Source organism: Oncorhynchus mykiss, chromosome 13 (genome assembly GCF_057628025.1).
Source record: "Oncorhynchus mykiss isolate SJ-2025 chromosome 13, ASM5762802v1, whole genome shotgun sequence".
Classification (NCBI taxonomy): domain Eukaryota; kingdom Metazoa; phylum Chordata; class Actinopteri; order Salmoniformes; family Salmonidae; genus Oncorhynchus; species Oncorhynchus mykiss.
Window position 1 is genome coordinate 69,664,917 of NC_143034.1, and position 22,169 is coordinate 69,687,085.

General features: G+C 45.3%; 1 pseudogene; it reads right to left on the reverse strand.

The window, feature by feature from the left end:
• Window positions 1-2,624: 2,624 nt before the first annotated feature.
• LOC149978988 (uncharacterized) lies at window positions 2,625-3,717 on the reverse strand (annotated as a pseudogene).
• Window positions 3,718-22,169: the final 18,452 nt, after the last annotated feature.

Below are 22,169 nucleotides of genomic sequence, written 5' to 3' on the forward strand. Positions count from 1 at the left end.
TTATGTGTTAGTCAACTTTATTTCATGAGCTTTACTGCCTCTCTGGGGCGACTATAATCCTGTGCTTGTATTTTGGGAATAACTTTTATTTGTGTTTGTATGATCCCCACCAACCTACTGTCCCAGACTCCTTTTCTCTGACATGTTTGTGTTGAGCACTGTCGACACTGCACATGCACACCAAAACACACAACTTACTGACGCTCTAGACAGGTTGTGGTGTTTTGTACTCAGTCCACATGGAGTGGGTCCATATTATTAGCTATATAGGATCAATACGTGTTATTGTAGCTATGTCTGCATTATTACATTATTAAATAAAGGTTACATTTAGGTCCAAAGGCAAACAAACATTGTCTTTAGTTGGTTAATAGTCATGTATTACAGAGGTGATTGGTGACCCACACGTGATGAGCAACATGATGAGAATGAACGTCTAGGCTTTAGGCTAACAGGCTAACATAGTCACAGATGCTACCCGGGTTTGAGTCCAGTCCCTCTGCCTAGGGGCCCAGGGTTTGAGTCCAGTCCCTCTGCCTAGGGGCCCAGGGTTTGAGTCCCTCTGCCTAGGGGCCCAGGGTTTGAGTCCCTCCGCCTAGGGGCCCAGGGTTTGAGTCCAGTCCCTCCGCCTAGGGGCCCAGGGTTTGAGTCCAGTCCCTCTGCCTAGGGGCCCAGGGTTTGAGTCCCTCTGCCTAGGGGCCCAGGGTTTGAGTCCCTCTGCCTAGGGGCCCAGGGTTTGAGTCCAGTCCCTCTGCCTAGGGGCCCAGGGTTTGAGTCCCTCTGCCTAGGGGCCCAGGGTTTGAGTCCAGTCCGTCTGCCTAGGGGCCCAGGGTTTGAGTCCGTTCACACATGAAGTAGCAGACTCACTTTGTTGAGCTGTAGTAGTGTTCTGACTGTGTTTTTTCTCACTCAGCCTGGCAGGCCTTCTGCTGCAGAGGGTTGAGACTCATAATACATGTGTCTGGCAGTGCTTGGATTCTCTAGGTCCAGATGATGTTTGGCTGAAGCGCAGCACACTTGTCAAAGGGAACTTAGTGATGTTTCATAGGCAATTATTCCCCTTGTGCTGAAGTGTATCCACACACACACACACACACACACACACACACACACACACACACACACACACACACACACACACACACACACACACACACACTGCCAACACACACTGCCAACAAAGCTGGGCTTGCCACAAAATAATTGTTTCCACACTGCGCTGTATGATGCATTACAAGACATTTTCTCTGCAGTTTATCCTATAAAAAGCATGTTTTTACATTTCCACTTCATATGAGCTGAGTTGTAAATTACAGCTAAAATATGAGTAATTGCTTTCCAGTTTGAGTTTTTTTTTTCAATTGCTTACAAGCATCGGTCAATACTGAAGCCCCTTTTTCAAAACTCTTCAGTCTGCATTACCAACATGCATCTTGGCCAAACTGTTAATCTCACCTCAAAAACTCACTCACATTCAGAACTGTTTTCTCTCTTTCCAAAATGTTTTTTTTTGCATCAAAATGACACACGCGTCATGTGAATAGCTCTGTCTACCAACCAACACACTGATGTGCTCAACACAAAACACTAGGAATATCCCATCAGTAGGTTAATGCTTTATGCATTTTCAGTGTTACACTGTAGTCGGTTGTAAAAGCATGCTACAGTAATGTATACCTACTCAAATATACACAAATAAACACACAAAAATGCAAAACATTAACAAAAACATTGTCATTTATTTCCAAAATGCAGTATTTCTGAACACTTGTGTTTTGTATGTAACACTTCCCACACCCAACAGGAGAAAACCAGGAAAAACATTCAGTAAGATGAAGAGTTTTCAGTACAAAAATAAAAAATGAACGTGGCTCATTCTTTCAAAACTCTAAACACAAAAAAACAAAAACAAATGCAAAATGTAAGAAAAAAGACATTAGGCTGCTTCCTGCTTCCTATTTTGATCTGACCACAGCACCTCATCTACATCACAAGCCATGTTCTTCCTGGATAAATAGCACCTCATCTACATCACAAGCCATGTTCTTCCTGGATAAACAGCACCTCATCTACATCACAAGCCACGTTCTTCCTGGATAAACAGCACCTCATCTACATCACAAGACATGTTCTTCCTGGATAAACAGCACCTCATCTACATCACAAGCCACGTTCTTCCTGGATAAACAGCACCTCATCTACATCACAAGCCATGTTCTTCCTGGCTAAACAGCACCTCATCTACATCACAAGCCATGTTCTTCCTGGATAAACAGCACCTCATCTACATCACAAGCCATGTTCTTCCTGGATAAGCAGCACCTCATCTACATCACAAGCCATGTTCTTCCTGGATAAACAGCACCTCATCTACATCACAAGCCATGTTCTTCCTGGATAAACAGCACCTCATCTACATCACAAGACATGTTCTTCCTGGATAAACAGCACCTCATCTACATCACAAGCCATGTTCTTCCTGGATAAGCAGCACCTCATCTACATCACAAGCCATATTCTTCCTGGATAAACAGCACCTTATCTACATCACAAGCCATGTTCTTCCTGGCTAAACAGCACCTCATCTACATCACTAGCCATGTTCTTCCTGGATAAACAGCACCTCATCTACATCACAAGCCATGTTCTTCCTGGATAAACAGCACCTCATCTACATCACAAGCCATGTTCTTCCTGGATAAACAGCCGAGAAAATGATCTTCTGGAGTGACGGATCCAGCCGCTGAAAGCCCCCACATCAACTTCACCACATGCTTCCTCCATTGGCTGGAGAAGAGGCACGCTTGGGAGGGGTTGGCGGTCATACACCTTCCATCGACATGCTGAAAAAAACTATTCAATTGGGTTTGGGAATGGGGAATATGGTGGGAGGTATAGAAACATAAATTGTGGGTAGTCGATGAACCAGTTGTGGACCAGAGCAGCCTGGTGGAAACTCACATTGTCCCAGATGACAACATACCTGGGCTGCTCTGGTCCACCCTTCTGCTCGGCTGGAATGAGGATGCCATGTAGTGTGTCGAGGAGTGTGATGAGAAGGGCGGTGTTGTAGGGACCAAGGTTGGCATGGGGATGGAGGACGCCTTGCTGGCTAACATCTGCGCACATGGTGATATTCCCTCCACGCTGTCCAGGGACATTCACAATGGCACGGTGGCCGATAATGTTCCGTCCCTTCTTTTGGCTAAGTTGTAGCCAACCTCATCAATGTAAATATAAACATGCTGAATTGCAGCGGCATCCAGTTCCAAGCCTCTCTGAAACAGACAAGACAATATGTGACATAGACCTAGAGCAGTCAATATGGTGAGGCACAATGCACTGGATTACAGTACTGTAATGTATCTATACAGTGCTGATATGATAGTACATTCACAGTATCGTACTTACTTGCACATATTCATAGCGCTGTTCTTTAACTCTCTCTGAATCTCGCTCAAATGACACCCCGTAGACCCGTTCTATCCGGATGCGGTACCGCTGTAATACACGATCCAATGTAGACAAGCCCACCTGGTGAACATTATTGAATATTGTGTTGTCTGCAATTATGTGGTTCTGGATTTATCGTAGTCTAATGGTGTTGTTTGCCACCACCATGTTCACAATAGTGGTCTCCTGTTCTGGTGTGAACAGCCGGTGTCTTCCACCATGGCCTGGCCATCTCTCAGTTCTGGTGTGAACTGTGTCTTCCATCATGGCCTGGTCATCTCTCAGTTCTGGTGTGAACTGTGTCTTCTACCATGGCCTGGTCATCTCTCTGTTCTGGTGTGAACTGTGTCTTCTACCATGGCCTGGTCATCTCTCTGTTCTGGTGTGAACTGTGTCTTCCACCATGGCCTGGTCATCTCTCTGTTCTGGTGTGAACTGTGTCTTCTACCATGGCCTGGTCATCTCTCTGTTCTGGTGTGAACTGTGTCTTCTACCATGGCCTGGTCATCTCTCTGTTCTGGTGTGAACTGTGTCTTCTACCATGGCCTGGTCATCTCTCTGTTCTGGTGTGAACTGTGTCTTCTACCATGGCCTGGTCATCTCTGTTCTGGTGTGAACTGTGTCTTCTACCATGGCCTGGTCATCTCTCTGTTCTGCAAATGATCCACAAATATGATGTGATTGGTTACATCAAGCTAAAATAATCTATTTTTTTCAATGTGAAATGACATTACTGTAACATTGGCCAACAATCACTGAGTAACATAGGCCTACTGATATGTCAGACTGCAGTATACTACAGTATACATACATAAAGAGCATAGTGTAGATGGTAGGTAACTTACCGGTTGTCATTTCTGAATGTTCGGATGACAGGTTGGGCTGAACTCTTTGCCCAGCCTCCCTCATACTCAATCCATATTTGAGCACATGGTCAACCATTGTGGTCGTGATCTCATCTGAGACAACTGTCCTTCCTCGTCTTCCTCTTCCTCCACTTACTCTCACTCCTTCACCTCTAGCTCTTGCTTCACCATTGACTTCCATCTGATGAAATAAAAGTTGAACTGTTTGGCCATAATGACCATCGTTATGTTTGGAGGAAAAAGGGGGAGGCTTGCAAGCCGAAGAACACCATCCCAACCGTGAAGCACGGGGGTGGCAACATCGTGTTGTGGGGGTGCTTTTCTGCAGGAGGGCCTGGTGCACTTCACAAAATAGATGGGACTGCCAATCTGATCAGCCCACTCAGTTCAATACTACACTGTAACTGGGACTGACTGTCTGATCAGCCCACTCAGTACAATACTACACTGTAACTGGGACTGACTGTCTGATCAGCCCACTCAGTACAATACTACACTGTAACTGGGACTGACTGTCTGATCAGCCCACTCAGTACAATACTACACTGCAACTGGGACTGACTGATCAGCCCACTCAGTTCAATACTACACTGTAACTGGGACTGACTGTCTGATCAGCCCACTCAGTACAATACTACACTGTAACTGGGACTGACTGTCTGATCAGCCCACTCAGTACAATACTACACTGTAACTGGGACTGACTGTCTGATCTGCCCACTCAGTACAATACTACACTGTAACTGGGACTGACTGTCAGACACACACACACACACACACACACACACACACACACACACACACACACACACACACACACACACACACACACACACAGATAGTGATGAGATGTGAGTCACACATGCAACGCCTTGCCTCTGCTGAAGGACAAGAGCTGAGCTGGGCTGGGGTGGTGGTTTGGTGGATGTTTCCAGGGTGTGAAAACCTAAATAAACCTTGGGTGGGGTTCAGGAAGAGAAATACAAACACCTGTCACCTCCGTGTCAAACACCAGCAACCAATTAAAGACATTGGGAATGAGGAAGTAGAAGTGTACCAGTTTGCCAGTGTTCTATCTTTCAGGATTGGACACTGATTTTGTTTGTCTTCTACAAAAAAAATTGTCAGGACATGTTTGTTTCCTTGTCAATTGTTTGAGATAGCCTGAAGGAGAAGGAATGTGATGGGAATTCACTCAGATGTAGAGAAAAGGACCACGTTCAAGAGTGGTGAAAAGAGGGAGATTTCACGTCAGAAGGTCACAGCTAAGGGCATTATTCAACTCTTAGAGCGTGATTGAAATGTAAAGACAATGTTCCAGCCGTAGCAGAGACATACATTCATGGCTAACGCTGTGCATGTCCCTCAAATAGAAATGACCTTCACATTTCCATTGAGGAATCTGTAATGCTTCTGCCATACAGACTGAATGGAGCCCTTAGTAACACTTGACACACTCCTGTCGTGTTTTCAGGTGAGATCAGGTGACTGGTGACACTCCAACACTACAGTCTCACTTGTCACAGAAGTGTCGCGCCCTCTCAAAGCACCTCTTCTTCAACAGCTGTTCCTTCCTGGTTGGATTAACAAACTGATCCTTCACAAACTCTTTCACAAAGGGAAGGCTGAAAAAGTAGATAAGATTATTCATTATGGAATCTTTTCTATCTCATTTTCTTATCTACATTATACACAAAGAAGTTGCTCCTACTTACGTTTTAATGCTGTGATAAGAACATTGTTGTTACATGATACTTTAGAAAATACTTTGTATTTACGTAGAAATGTAGTTGAGTGGCTGGATTGTGTAATTTCAGTGATACTACATGGGTATAACAGCAATAATATAAAACCCTGATGTATTATTCTGGTATGAATCATTTCGTCTATTAATATCTTAATGAGCTTGCTGATGGACAGACGATTCACACAACATTTAAACATCACTAAATTCGTCTGGGAATCGTACTGGCTGCCTACTTGTTTTCCTGCTTGGATTCAAACTTCATGAAAGAGCTTCTACCCACCTTAACCAGACCTGGGTTCGGATAGAGTTTGAAATCATTCAAATAACGTATATTGCTGGCTTGCCGGGATTAGCAGAGAGTGTTTACATTGTTGGGAGTATTCTGTCTGTCCGTTAAGCCAGGCAAGTTCAATCAAGCACTGATATTTATATAAAATAAAATATATAAAATATTAATAAAATATTTGAAATAGCTTCAAATCTGATTTGAACCAACGTCTGACCCCAGCGTGAAACTCACAGCTGTAAACCACCAGTAGCTTAGTGCCAAGTCAGAGGTCAGAGGTTAATGGGGTGCCCTGGGCCATTCAGCAGGACACTATCCTAAATATAAACTGTTTTTATGGGGGGAAGAGCTGTCATTTGACCCCAGGGAATATGTTATGGACAATCTTGCAGTCGGTAGTTATTCAGTGATTCTGCGTATTAGCTGCTGTTAGTTGTGTTGGTACTATGCCATGAAATTAACTAACTATGCCATTGAAGTTGTTTAGTCGATCTCAGAGTAAATCCAGGACCTGAAATATGTTTTTTTTATAAATCAATAGAAAAATGACTGTGTCCTGCAGCAATCAGGAAGGATTTCAAATCTATTTTCAATCTGAAAATTAAGATAGATCACCCATCTGTTTTTAATCAGCGTCCAATCACGTTCTCTCGTTGGGTAGAAGTCGAGACGACACGTTTTCTCATTGGCTCATGAGTCCAGCAGCAGAGCAGCAACAGCAGAGAAAAAGCATCAATGGGCATGTTCTGCTTCTGGACCTCCTGCTCAACAGATATAATACACTGTCCTCCACTAAACCCAGACCCCTCCTGTTTCCCTCTCTCTATGTAGCCATGTCCATACACTGTCCCCTACTAAACCCAGACCCCTCCTGTTTCCCTCTCTCTATGTAGCCATGTCCATACACTGTCCTCCACTAAACCCAGACCCCTCCTGTTTCCCTCTCTCTATGTAGCCATGTCCATACACTGTCCTCCACTAAACCCAGACCCCTCCTGTTTCCCTCTCTCTATGTAGCCATGTCCATACACTGTCCTCCACTAAACCCAGACCCCTCCTGTTTCCCTCTCTCTATGTTGCCATGTCCATACACTGTCCCCTACTAAACCCAGACCCCTCCTGTTTCCCTCTCTCTATGTAGCCATGTCCATACACTGTCCTCCACTAAACCCAGACCCCTCCTGTTTCCCTCTCTCTATGTAGCCATGTCCATACACTGTCCTCCACTAAACCCAGACCCCTCCTGTTTCCCTCTCTCTATGTAGCCATGTCCATACACTGTCCCCTACTAAACCCAGACCCCTCCTGTTTCCCTCTCTCTATGTAGCCATGTCCATACACTGTCCTCCACTAAACCCAGACCCCTCCTGTTTCCCTCTCTCTATGTAGCCATGTCCATACACTGTGCTCCACTAAACCCAGACCCCTCCTGTTTCCCTCTCTCTATGTTGCCATGTCCATACACTGTCCTCCACTAAACCCAGACCCCTCCTGTTTCCCTCTCTCTATGTAGCCATGTCCATACACTGTCCTCCACTAAACCCAGACCCCTCCTGTTTCCCTCTCTCTATGTAGCCATGTCCATACACTGTCCCCTACTAAACCCAGACCCCTCCTGTTTCCCTCTCTCTATGTAGCCATGTCCATACACTGTCCTCCACTAAACCCAGACCCCTCCTGTTTCCCTCTCTCTATGTAGCCATGTCCATACACTGTCCTCCACTAAACCCAGACCCCTCCTGTTTCCCTCTCTCTATGTAGCCATGTCCATACACTGTCCCCTACTAAACCCAGACCCCTCCTGTTTCCCTCTCTCTATGTAGCCATGTCCATACACTGTCCTCCACTAAACCCAGACCCCTCCTGTTTCCCTCTCTCTATGTAGCCATGTCCATACACTGTCCTCCACTAAACCCAGACCCCTCCTGTTTCCCTCTCTCTATGTAGCCATGTCCATACACTGTCCTCCACTAAACCCAGACCCCTCCTGTTTCCCTCTCTCTATGTTGCCATGTCCATACACTGTCCCCTACTAAACCCAGACCCCTCCTGTTTCCCTCTCTCTATGTAGCCATGTCCATACACTGTCCTCCACTAAACCCAGACCCCTCCTGTTTCCCTCTCTCTATGTAGCCATGTCCATACACTGTCCTCCACTAAACCCAGACCCCTCCTGTTTCCCTCTCTCTATGTAGCCATGTCCATACACTGTCCCCTACTAAACCCAGACCCCTCCTGTTTCCCTCTCTCTATGTAGCCATGTCCATACACTGTCCTCCACTAAACCCAGACCCCTCCTGTTTCCCTCTCTCTATGTAGCCATGTCCATACACTGTGCTCCACTAAACCCAGACCCCTCCTGTTTCCCTCTCTCTATGTTGCCATGTCCATACACTGTCCTCCACTAAACCCAGACCCCTCCTGTTTCCCTCTCTCTATGTAGCCATGTCCATACACTGTCCTCCACTAAACCCAGACCCCTCCTGTTTCCCTCTCTCTATGTAGCCATGTCCATACACTGTCCCCTACTAAACCCAGACCCCTCCTGTTTCCCTCTCTCTATGTAGCCATGTCCATACACTGTCCTCCACTAAACCCAGACCCCTCCTGTTTCCCTCTCTCTATGTAGCCATGTCCATACACTGTCCTCCACTAAACCCAGACCCCTCCTGTTTCCCTCTCTCTATGTAGCCATGTCCATACACTGTCCTCCACTAAACCCAGACCCCTCCTGTTTCCCTCTCTCTATGTAGCCATGTCCATACACTGTCCTCCACTAAACCCAGACCCCTCCTGTTTCCCTCTCTCTATGTAGCCATGTCCATACACTGTCCTCCACTAAACCCAGACCCCTCCTGTTTCCCTCTCTCTATGTAGCCATGTCCATACACTGTCCTCCACTAAACCCAGACCCCTCCTTTTTCCCTCTCTCTATGTAGCCATGTCCATACACTGTCCCCTACTAAACCCAGACCCCTCCTGTTTCCCTCTCTCTATGTAGCCATGTCCATACACTGTCCTCCACTAAACCCAGACCCCTCCTGTTTCCCTCTCTCTATGTAGCCATGTCCATACACTGTCCTCCACTAAACCCAGACCCCTCCTGTTTCCCTCTCTCTATGTAGCCATGTCCATACACTGTCCTCCACTAAACCCAGACCCCTCCTTTTTCCCTCTCTCTATGTAGCCATGTCCATACACTGTCCTCCACTAAACCCAGACCCCTCCTGTTTCCCTCTCTCTATGTTGCCATGTCCATGCATGGCTCAGAGCAAAGCAAGCAAGAGAGATGCTATGTGTCAGGCTAGCATCAGCTCCCGCAGTCAGCCAAGTGTGTTGCGACAGATTGCACTTTTGCCTTGCCCTGACATCTCTGGTTGTCTGCATTTTGCCAAAGAGCTGTCAGAGATTCAGAGAGGAGAAGGGAAGAGGGGTGGAGGGGAGAGGGGTGGAGGGTTGGAGTGGAGAGAGGAGAAGGGAAGAGGGGTGGAGGGGAGAGGGGTGGAGGGGAGAGGGTTGGAGTGGAGAGGGTTGGAGTGGAGAGGAGGGGAGGAGTGAAGAGGGGTGGAGAGGAAAGGGGAGAGGGGAGAGGGGAGAGGGGAGAAGGGGAGAGGGTTGGAGGTGAGAGGGGTAGAGAGGAGAGGGGAGAGGGGAGAAGGGGAGAAGGGGAACTGCCTGGTGAGCCTGTTCTTGTCTCAGCGTCTGGACCCAGTGAGTGGACGTCGGCGGCTTTCCGGCCAGGGGCTCCTAATTGAGTCTCAGGGCGAAGAGGTGTTGGCAGACCCAAAGAGGAGAAGAGGGCAGTGTGTGTGTGTGTGTGTGTGTGTGTATGTGTGTGTGTGTGTGTGTGTGTGTGTGTGTGTGTGTGTGTTTGTGTGTGTGTGTCCTATATGTGTGTGGTCCTATTCACATCACACACACACACACACACACACACACACACACACACACACACACACACACACACACACACACACACACAATCACCACCCCACCATACACACACCCACACATGCACCCACACACACACACACACACGTGTGACCTGGTGGGCTGATTGGACGTGACTATTGGTGGATAGGGCCATGGGACAGTAAACCTCTGACACTGGGCAGGAGCAGCAGCAGGAAGCACAGTGGATTAGACCTGGGCCTGGCTGAGGCTTGCATGGTCCACCATATCCCACAAGCAGTTATGTTCTCACTAAATGTGCTGCATTATTCACCAAGAAGAGCAATGCTGTCCAACCTTGCGTCGATGCCAATGGGTTTATTTGGTTGTAACTCTGATTGGCTGTGTGTATAGTGAGAGACGCCAGGCTCTCTACTTCATACAGGGATAGTATATCTGACATTCATGAGTAGCAGTCAATATGTCATTGATGTGTAGAAACCAACATATCACATATTAATCCATGCAGTAAATGGATCACGTTTCTAATCCGTCAATGGAATCGGTCTTCAACAACTTAATACACAACACTATTACTAGGGCCAGGGGTTCGTCCTGACTTTACAACCTGAACCAGAAAAACCTCTTGGACCAAGCTGTGATATGTTGTAAAACACTAAGGGCTTTATCCACAGCCTTGTTCTTAGGTAGTGTCTCATCCAGGTCAGTGTCTATGTAAGTACTGCTTGAAATAGACTCAACCTGCCTCCTCCCTCCCCTCATCCCCTCATCTCCTCCTCCCTTTCTCCTCTTCCCCTCCTCACTTCCTCCTCCCTCCCCTCATCCCCTCATCCCCTCATCTCGTCATCCCTTTCTCCTCTTCCACTCCTCACTTCCTCCTCCCTCCCCTCATCCCCTCATCCCCTCACCTCCCCTTTTCTCCTGGCGGAGGAGGATTCCTCCAGGGCGGTGATCTCACTAATTCTTCCTCACACCTAGCCGAGAAGGGCTCAGCGCCGGCCGGTTCAGCCAACCGCAGTCTGGCTGGTTTCCTGTCAGACCATCCCCGAGCAAACAGTGAGAGACGGATGGCAAACACACAGGGCCCTTCCACCTGTTCACACAGCCAGGTCAAGGGGCTGATCATGGTCAGGTCCCCGAACCTCAGGGAAGAGTGGCAGGGCCCCAGAGTGGCAGGGCCCCAGAGTGGCAGGGCCCCAGAGCGGAAGGGCCCCGGAGTGAGTCAATGCATGTCAACGATGGGCCAAAGTCAGCAATGTGTTATAGAGAGGTCTGTTAGGACTATGAAGAAGTCTATGAGGACAATGGGAGCAGGGCTCCTCTTGATGGGTTCAATACAATTCTTTATTTAGCCAGGATAGTCCACTCAACAACAATTCTCACTGCTTTCCAGGGAGTATATATTTTTCATGAACTAACAGAGGAATCAATTACTCTTCACTGTACACATACAGTACCAGTCAAAAGTTTGGACACACCTACTCATTCCAGGATCTTTCTTTATTTTTACTATTTTCTACATTGTATAATAATGGTGAAGACATCAAAACTATGAAATAACACATGAAATCATTTATTAACCAAAAGTGTTTGACAAATCAAAATATATTTTATATTTGAGATTCTTCAAACACTATGATAAAACTGTCTCTCATGAGGACCACCACAGGAAAGGAAGACCCAGAGTTACCTCTGCTGCAGAGAATAAGTTCATTAGAGTTAACTGTCTCTCATGAGGACCACCACAGGAAAGGAAGACCCAGAGTTACCTCTGCTGCAGAGGATAAGTTCATTAGAGTTAACTGTCTCTCATGAGGACCACCACAGGAAAGGAAGACCCAGAGTTACCTCTGCTGCAGAGGATAAGTTCATTACAGTTAACTGTCTCTCATGAGGACCACCACAGGAAAGGAAGACCCAGAGTTACCTCTGCTGCAGAGGATAAGTTCATTAGAGTTAACTGTCTCTCATGAGGACCACCACAGGAAAGGAAGACCCAGAGTTACCTCTGCTACAGAGGATAAGTTCATTACAGTTAACTGTCTCTCATGAGGACCACCACAGGAAAGGAAGACCCAGAGTTACCTCTGCTACAGAGGATAAGTTCATTACAGTTAACTGTCTCTCATGAGGACCACCACAGGAAAGGAAGACCCAGAGTTACCTCTGCTGCAGAGGATAAGTTCATTAGAGTTAACTGTCTCTCATGAGGACCACCACAGGAAAGGAAGACCCAGAGTTACTTCTGCTGCAGAGGATAAGTTCATTAGAGTTAACTGTCTCTCATGAGAACCGCCCAAGGAAAGGAAGACCCAGAGTTACCTCTGCTACAGAGGATAAGTTCATTACAGTTAACTGTCTCTCATGAGGACCACCACAGGAAAGGAAGACCCAGAGTTACCTCTGCTGCAGAGGATAAGTTCATTAGAGTTAACTGTCTCTCATGAGGACCGCCACAGGAAAGGAAGACCCAGAGTTACCTCTGCTACAGAGGATAAGTTCATTACAGTTAACTGTCTCTCATGAGGACCGCCACAGGAAAGGAAGACCCAGAGTTACCTCTGCTGCAGAGGATAAGTTCATTAGAGTTAACTGCACTTCAGGTTGCAACCCAAATAAATGCTTCACATAGTTCCAGTAACAGACATCTCAACATCAACTGTTCAGAGGAGACTGTGTGAATCAGGCCTTCATGATAGAATTGCTGCAAAGAAACCACTACTAAAGGACACCAGTAAGAAGAAGATACTTGCTTGGCCAAGAAACACGAGCAGTGGACATTAGACCGGTGGAAATCTGTCCAAATTTGAGATTTTTGGTTCCAACCGCCGTGTCTTTGTAAGACGCAGAGTAGGTGAATGAAGGACGTGTTGTGATGGTGTGGGGGTGCTTTTCTGGTGACACTGTGATTTATTTAGAATTCAAGGCACACTTAACCAGCATGGCTACCACAGCATTCTGCAAGGATACGCCATCCCATCTTGTTTGCGTTTAGTTGGACTATCAGTTGATTTTCAACAGAACAATGACCCAAAACAAACCTCCAGGCTGTGGAAGAGCTATTTGACTAAGAAGGAGAGTGATGGAGTGCTGCATCAGATCACCTGGCCTCCACAATCACCTGACCTTAACCCAATTGAGACGGTTTGGGATGAGTTGGACCGCAGAGTGAAGGAAAAGCAACCAACAAGTGCTCAGCATATGTGGGAACTCCTTCAAGACTGTTGGAAAAGTATTCCAGGTGAAGCTGGTTGAGAGAATGTCAACAGTGTGCGACGCTGTCGTCTAAAAAATATTTTGATTTGTTTAACACTTTTTTGTTTACATGATTGCATACATGTTATTTCATAGTTTTGATGTCTTCACTAATATTCTACAATGTAAAAAATAGTAAAAAATTAAGAAAAACGTGTGTCTAACCTTTTGACTGGTACTGTAAGTGTAAAGAATTACATTTAAATTTTTATCCACAACTTCTCCCACAATTTTGTAAAGTAATAAATGAAAGCACCAAAGTTGAATGTTCTCAGTAAAGCATGCCCAGACTAAAGACTAGCCTTATGTTCTTTGGCTGCTGGACAAATTTTGCGCTGTTTTCCTACAAGAACAATCGTCAGATTTCTTAAGTGGGGAAGTCCGACCACCTAGGTACATTTATCCTCTGTGTTCATGCAGCGATTCAGCATGTTTATGGAAAGGTAATTGGGGGACAGGTGAGTTGAAGTTGGGAGACCCTTTGTTTTGTTAAATTTTCCACTGGTCACACACTGGTTGAATCAACGTTGTTTCCACGTCATTTCAATTAAATTACATTGAACCAATGTGGAAAAGACGATGAATTGACGTCTGTGCCCAATGATTTTTTTCTGGTAATCCACAACCGTGCTAGCTAGACCTCGCTTAACCCCATTACTTTTCCTCAAATCAACACAGGGATGTTAGGCAACATATAACCTCTGTCTCTCCATGAACCTGTCAAAATATCCCCTTCACTCACTTGCTCATTTGTATGTGTTCAACAACGGCAACAAGACCTCTACAGTCACATCCAGAAAAACTGTCCAAATTACTTTAGTCTTAAATTATCTCTAATTGGCCGCTGTGTTGGGTTACTGGCGGATGTCGTCCAATCACTTTGTCTGGCAGTGAAAGGCTCTGCTCATTTCCAGCTGGTTAATGATGGCCAAACGGGTGCTTACCAACATCATGCCGTTTTCCAAAGGTTACCACGGATGACTATTAAATGGCTGCGAGGTTTGTTTTACTAAATGCCATTGTCACTTATGGTGTAGCTGCTAGCTGCTAGCTACCAGTCAGCTCCTCTACGACTGGGAGTCATTTCTCTCCAGGTACAATGAAGACTTGTCTGAAAAAGTAGAGTAGGTCCTAGAAAATAACCAATAACGATCATGCTGCAATGCGTCTATGTCGAGCTCAGTGGTCCGTTGAGAGGGTTTTGTAATTACACAAGAGGAACAGGGGCTGGTCCTTAATCCACAAACCAATTGCTCAAGCATTTCATTTCTACAAGAGCAACTTCATTTTACATTTAGTTGGACTAAAACAGATGTTTGATTGGAAAATCCTCTTTAATGAAATGTCACATTTTCCAGCCCTTACTGTCATGGTGTTGATGTTGTGGATCAGGCAGACTCCCTTCCATAAGTTCCTGATGTGTTTCCCAAGCATTCACTAGGGACACCACCAGGGTGAGAGTAAGGCAATAGGTCCATTACGGCATCCTGCAAAATAAATAGTGTGGTGCTCCATATCTTTAAAACGTGAGCCAATCACAACTAATGCAGCAAACCTATAGGCTACTACACCATTAGTTAACATTACTGCAGAAAACCTATAGGCTACTACACCATTAGTTAACATTACTGCAGAAAACCTATGGGCTACTACACCATTAGTTAACATTACTGCAGAAAACCTATAGGCTACTACACCATTAGTTAACATTACTGCAGAAAACCTATAGGCTACTACACCATTAGTTAACATTACTGCAGAAAACCTAGGGGCTACTACACCATTAGTTAACATTACTGCAGAAAACATATGGGCTACTACACCATTAGTTAACATTACTGCAGAAAACCTATAGGCTACCACACCATTAGTTAACATTACTGCAGAAAACCTATAGGCTACTACACCATTAGTTAACATTACTGCAGAAAACCTATAGGCTACTACACCATTAGTTAACATTACTGCAGAAAACCTATAGGCTACTACACCATTAGTTAACATTACTGCAGAAAACCTATAGGCTACTACACCATTAGTTAACATTACTGCAGAAAACCTATAGGCTACTACACCATTAGTTAACATTACTGCAGAAAACCTATAGGCTACTACACCATTAGTTAACATTACTGCAGAAAACCTATGGGCTACTACACCATTAGTTAACATTACTGCAGAAAACCTATAGGCTACTACACCATTAGTTAACATTACTGCAGAAAACCTATGGGCTACTACACCATTAGTTAACATTACTGCAGAAAACCTATAGGCTACTACACCATTAGTTAACATTACTGCAGAAAACCTATGGGCTACTACACCATTAGTTAACATTACTGCAGAAAACCTATGGGCTACTACACCATTAGTTAACATTACTGCAGAAAACCTATAGGCTACTACACCATTAGTTAACATTACTGCAGGTCAGCCACATGAAATATTAGCAAATTGACACTAAACTGGGTGGTATACGCTCCAAATTGACACGAAACTGGGTGGTATACGCTCCAAATTGACATGAAACTGGGTGGTATACGCTCCAAATTGACAGGAAACTGGGTGGTATACGCTCCAAATTGACACTAAACTGGGTGGTATACGCTCCAAATTGACACGAAACTGGGTGGTATACGCTCCAAATTGACAGGAAACTGGGTGGTATACGCTCCAAATTGACAGGAAACTGGGTGGTATACGCTCCAAATTGACAGGAAACTGGGTGGTATACGCTCCAAATTGACAGGAAACTGGGTGGTATACGCTCCAAATTGACAGGAAACTGGGTGGTATACGCTCCAAATTGCATTGTGGTTTGAGGAGAACACTTACATTTTGTCAATGCAGAGATTTGTGGCTGAGACTGAAGTTGGATGCTGAATTTTTTTTGTGAGTGGAGGAATGTGCACATGTAGCCTGCAGGAGCGCCTTGGTTAGATGATTGTTTGACCATCAGATGAAAACATCATGACATGACTGGTGGTGTGTATGACTAGAGAAAACTAAAGTCAATTGAATTAAATTGGCAAAATGATATAGCCTAATTAGCTTACTCCTCTCTATACATAAATAAACACACTCATTCAAAATAGGCTAATACCCCAGAAAGCATGATTTGGCCACAGAGGATCATTAGCTTATTTAAAACGCTGTGGATTGTTTTAAATTGCATAGACTACTGTCGGAAGGGCCTGCAATTTGGGCAGCACGCGCTGCAAATACCAAATAGATTATTGTTGAGTTGTGACTGTCCGTGAAAAGCAGAGTCCCAGCCATGCATATGCAATATTAAAAAATGCAATCGCGGAAAAAACTGTTTTGGAAAGCAAATGGCTATTGATTTAATGAGATGACAATGAAAAGACTCCAATCTGTCATTCAGTTATCAAAATTCTTAATTTAATTCAGCTAATAGTAGCCTCTTATTGGCACCATTGGAGAACATCGGCCATATCCCAGGTAAATGTGCATATTCAGTGTCTTTTTCATTGGGTCAGTGCCACTTTTGTTTGTTTTTGGACAATAATTTCCTCCTCCAGGTTAGATGGACGTCATATTGTATTTGTGTCTCCCTTTTTCGTAGGCCGATTATACGGATCAGACAACATCATTTGTATTGATCTGTTTGTCAGTGTCAGCAGAGTAGGCTACCCTGTCATTGTTGTAGTATAAAAAAATGTGCGTGCACTTTTGTGTCCTGTACCGGCAAGAAATGAAATCTACTTTTCCCCCTTGACACCACGTATACTATTGCAGTAGCCAGCGGCCATGCATTCACCACGTCAGTGTTATCTTTTTAATACCTGGGCCCACCTGTAACCTAAGCCCTCTAAGAAGCAACAATAGTAGGCTTCTCTCTGCATGGGGTCGTGTTGCATCAGGGGTCAGAGTGGAAAACAGAGGCTCTCTTTGTGTTTTACCAATGAAGTCTAGGACGAGAGGTAGCTGGGTAGGTAATCAAGGCAGGAGCCGAAAGCAAACACCGCTTCCAAATCAGCTCCAGCTTCAGCCAGACTCAGCAGAATTTATCACAAACGTATTAACTTCTACCGGGACTCAAATTGAAACCAGCTCAGGCTCGGCTCACGCTCCACAGGCGCTGAGTGTGAGAAGTGACAGGATGATTTAAGGAGGAATCCAACAACAGATGATTAAGAACTGGGTCGAGAAGGAGGGAGGAGGAGAGGGGAGGAAAGGAGAAGGAGGGAGGAGGAGGGGAGAAGGGGAGGAGGGGAGGAGGTGAGGGGGGGGAGAAGGGGAGAGGAGGAGGGGAGAAGTGGAGGAGGGGAGAAGTGGAGGAGGGGAGAAAGGGAGTAGGAGTGAAGAGGAGGGGAGAATGAGTGAAGAGGAGGGGAGAAGGAGTGAAGAGGAGAGGAGGAGGGGAGGAGGGGAGAAGGAGAGGAGGGGAGGAGTGAAAAAGTGAAAAAGTGAGAGTTTATTCAGAGAAAGCTGTAACCCTGTAAGTTTGGACTTCAGCCCCTCGGTGTGATTATTCGGTTAGTCTCACACGTCTCGCTTTCCCCCTAAACTGATTATTTCCCATCTCTCACCACCCCCAATTCAGTCATCTCTCAGTTACATATCCCCTTTTTTATCCTATTCTGTGAAGTTTGGAAGCTGGCTCTCCTTCTTCACTCTTTAGGTACCGTAATGCGGTGTGGTCTGGCACACTGACGCATCCTGAAGAGCCATCTGCAAACCCAAAGGCTGAGAGTGCAAGTGGGCTTTTCCTGTATGGTTACAGGTGCCTTGTGCTGTGAAGACACATTCTACAAACTGGCACGTTGAGGTACTGTTGACTTTACAGTCTGGTAGTGATCTTTAACAGTCTACTGCATCTTCACAGAAGAATCACAAGAGTGGCTCAGCACGTATAAACCTCCAGGGTACTTCCTCAGTGTTCTGACAATGCCTGCATCTCTGGCCACCCTGTATAACCTAAGAGAATGAGCCTGCAGCTGCAGATACACATACATGTAAATGTGCTGCTGTCTACCATAGTATATACAATAATGTTAGTGAAATGCATCCGGTTCAAAAGCGTGTCTAACATTGGTTGTGTGTGAGCGTCTGTGTGAGCATGTGAGTGGGTGAGCATGCATCTGTGTTTGCGTGTGTGTGTCTGTCCCTCCCACTGTTCCTGGGCTTTGTTAGGCCAGGTGTGTCTGTTCTGAGTGCAGTGGCCCGGGGAGCCGTGAGAACAAGATCGCGGGTCTCTTCTCTTCCCTCAGCTATCTGATTTATCTCACCCTCTCTGGCATTTTAGCAAACAATAGTGGCCCCTTCAATATTGATCTGGATCTCTCTCTTTATCTATCTCTATGGCTGTGTCCCAGATGGCACTCTATTCCCCCTATTGGAACCTGGTCAAAAGTAGTGCACTAAATAGGGAATAGGGTCTCATCTGGGACTCACCCTTTGTGTTGCTCAGGTCCAAGGGAGGCTGCTTTAAATCAGGCCTTGCTGAAGTTTATTTTAATATGTAATTAGCCATGGGTGGGCACTGGGCCTTTGATTATAGGAAGTGCCTGGGGGGAGTGGATGTAAGGATGGCAGAATTTTGACAAAACACTCCAGACTGATCAATCATGAGCTCTGACAGAATGTTTTGTCCCTAATTTCAGAGCACTACGTTTGTGGATAGAGGCATTCTCTTGGTCCTTGGTCACTTTATTCAGCAACTCAAACAAGGCAATCGGATCTGGTGTTCTCATTTCCTCCTTTGACTATTTTCCCATGGTGTGATGCACCTCAAAGACTGTAGATCCACAGTCTTTTCCCAGGGTGGTGTGATGCACGTCAGCGACTGTAGATCCACAGTCTATTCACAGGGTGGTGTGATGCACGTCAACAACTGTAGATCCACAGTCTTTTCCCAGGGTGGTGTGATGCACGTCAGCGACTGTAGATCCACAGTCTATTCACAGGGTGGTGTGATGCACGTCAACAACTGTAGATCCACAGTCTTTTCCCAGGGTGGTGTGATGCACGTCAGCGACTGTAGATCCACAGTCTTTTCCCAGGGTGGTGTGATGCACGTCAGCGACTGTAGATCCACAGTCTATTCACAGGGTGGTGTGATGCACGTCAACAACTGTAGATCCACAGTCTTTTCCCAGGGTGGTGTGATGCACGTCAGCGACTGTAGATCCACAGTCTATTCACAGGGTGGTGTGATGCACGTCAACAACTGTAGATCCACAGTCTTTTCCCAGGGTGGATTGATGCACATCAGCCACTGTAGATCCACAGTCTATTCTAAGGGTGGTGTGGGGCACGTCAGCGACTGTAGATCCATATTCTACAGTTTCAGGAGGGACAAATAATGTTTTATTTTATTTATTTATTGAACCTTTATATACAGTTGAAGTCGGAAGTTTACATACACCTTAGCCAAATACATTTAAACTCAGTTTTTCACAATTCCTGACATTTTAACCAAGTAAAAATGCACTGTCTTAAGTCAGTTAGAATCACCTATTTATTTTAAGAATGTGAAATGTCAGAATAATAGTAGAGACAATGATTTATTTCAGCTTTTATTTCTTTCATCGCATCCCCAGTGGGTCAGAAGTTCACATAAACTCAATTAGTATTTGGTAGCACTGCCTTTAAATTGTTTAACTTGGGTCAAATTTTTCAGGAAGCCTTCCACAAGTTGGGTGAATTCTGGCCCATTCCTCTTGACAGAGCTGGTGTAACTGAGTCAGGTTTGTAGGCCTCCTTGCTCGCACACGCTTTTTCAGTTCTGCCCACAAACTTTCTATAGGATTGAGGTCAGGGTTTTGTGATTTCCACTCCAATACCTTGACTTTGTTGTCATTAAGCCATTTTGCCACAACTTTGGAAGCATGCTAGGCGTCATTGTCCATTTGGAAGACCCATTTGTGACCAAGCTTTAACTTCCTGACTGATGTCTTGAGATGTTGCTTCAATATATGCACATAATTGTCCTACCTCATGATGCCATCTATTTTGTGAAATGCACCAGTCCCTCCTGCAGCAAAGCACCCCCACAACATGATGCTGCCACCCCCGTGCCTCATGGTTGGGATGGTGTTCTTTGGCTTGCAAGCCTCCATCTTTTTCCTCCGAACATAACGATGGTCATTATGGCCAAACCGTTATATTTTTGTTTCATCAGACCAGAGGGCATTTCTTCAAAAAGTATGATCTTTGTCCCCATGTGCAGTTGTAAACGTAGTCTGGCTTTGTATGGCGGTTTTGGAGCAGTGGCTTCTTCCTTTCTGAGCAGCCTTTCAGGTTATGTCGATATAGGACCTGTTTCCTCCAGCATCTTCACAAGGTCCTTTGCTGTTCTTCTGGGATTGATTTGCACTTTTCGAACCAAAGTACGTTCATCTCTAAGAGACAGAACGCTTCTCCTTCCTGAGCGGTATGACGGCTGCATGGGCCCATGATGTTTACACTTGCGTACTATTGTTTGTACAGATAAACGTGGTACCTTCAGGCATTTGGAAATTGCTCCCAAGGATGAACCAGACTTGTGGAGGTCTACCATTTTTTTCTGAGGTATTGGCTGATTTCTTTTGATTTTCTCATGATGTCAAGCAGAGAGGCACTGAGTTTGAAGGTAGGCCTTGAAATACATCCACATGTACACCTCCAATTGACTCAAATTATGTCAATTAGCCTATCTGAAGCTTCTAAAACCATGACTTCATTTTCTGGAATTTTCCAAGCTATTAAAGGCACATCCAACTTAGTGTATGTAAACTTCTGACCCACTGGAATTGTGATACAGTTAAATAATCTGTCTGTAAACAATTGTTGGAAAAATTACTTGTCTCTTGCACAAAGTAGATGTCCTAACCAACTTGCCAAAACTATAGTTTGTTAACAAGAAATTTGTGGAGTGGTTGAACAACGAGTTTTAATGACTCCAACCTAAGTGTATTTAAACATCCGACTTCAACTGTAACTAGGTAAGTTGAGTACAAATTGTTATTTTACGATGACGGCCTACCCCGGCCAAACCCTCTCCTAACACGGATGACGCTGGGCCAAACCCTTCCCTAACACTGATGACGCTGGGCCAAACCCTCCCCTAACACGGATGACGTTGGGCCAAACCCTCCCCTAACACGGATGACGCTGGGCCAAACCCTCCCCTAACACGGATGACGCTGGACCTATTGTGCACCGCTCTATTGGACTCTGGATCACGGCCGGTTGTGATACAGCCCAAGATCGAACCAGGGTCTGTAGTGATGCCTCTAGCACTGAGATGCAGTGCCTTAGACTGCTGCGCCACTCGGGTGCCCAACTCATATGGCACCCCATACTTTAGTCTAATAAATAATGTAGTGAGAAGTGTCTGTGTATTTGACACATTTTATAAGTTTGTGTTCTATAATGTGTTTTTAGAGCACAGCAAACAAAACTGTGTCGTCATCGTACCCTGGATGTCCCGTTTTTGTATTTTGTTTATTTAACCTTCCTTTGAACTAGTCAAGTTAAGAACAAATTCTTATTTACAATGAACAAAAAAAAAGCAAAAAAGGCAACCAAGAAGCAAAAGGCCTCCTGAGGGGACGGAAGCTGGGACTAAAAAAATAAATATACACAAAACACACATCACGACAAGAGACACAGCACAAGTTTGCTGGGAGGTCACGTTCTC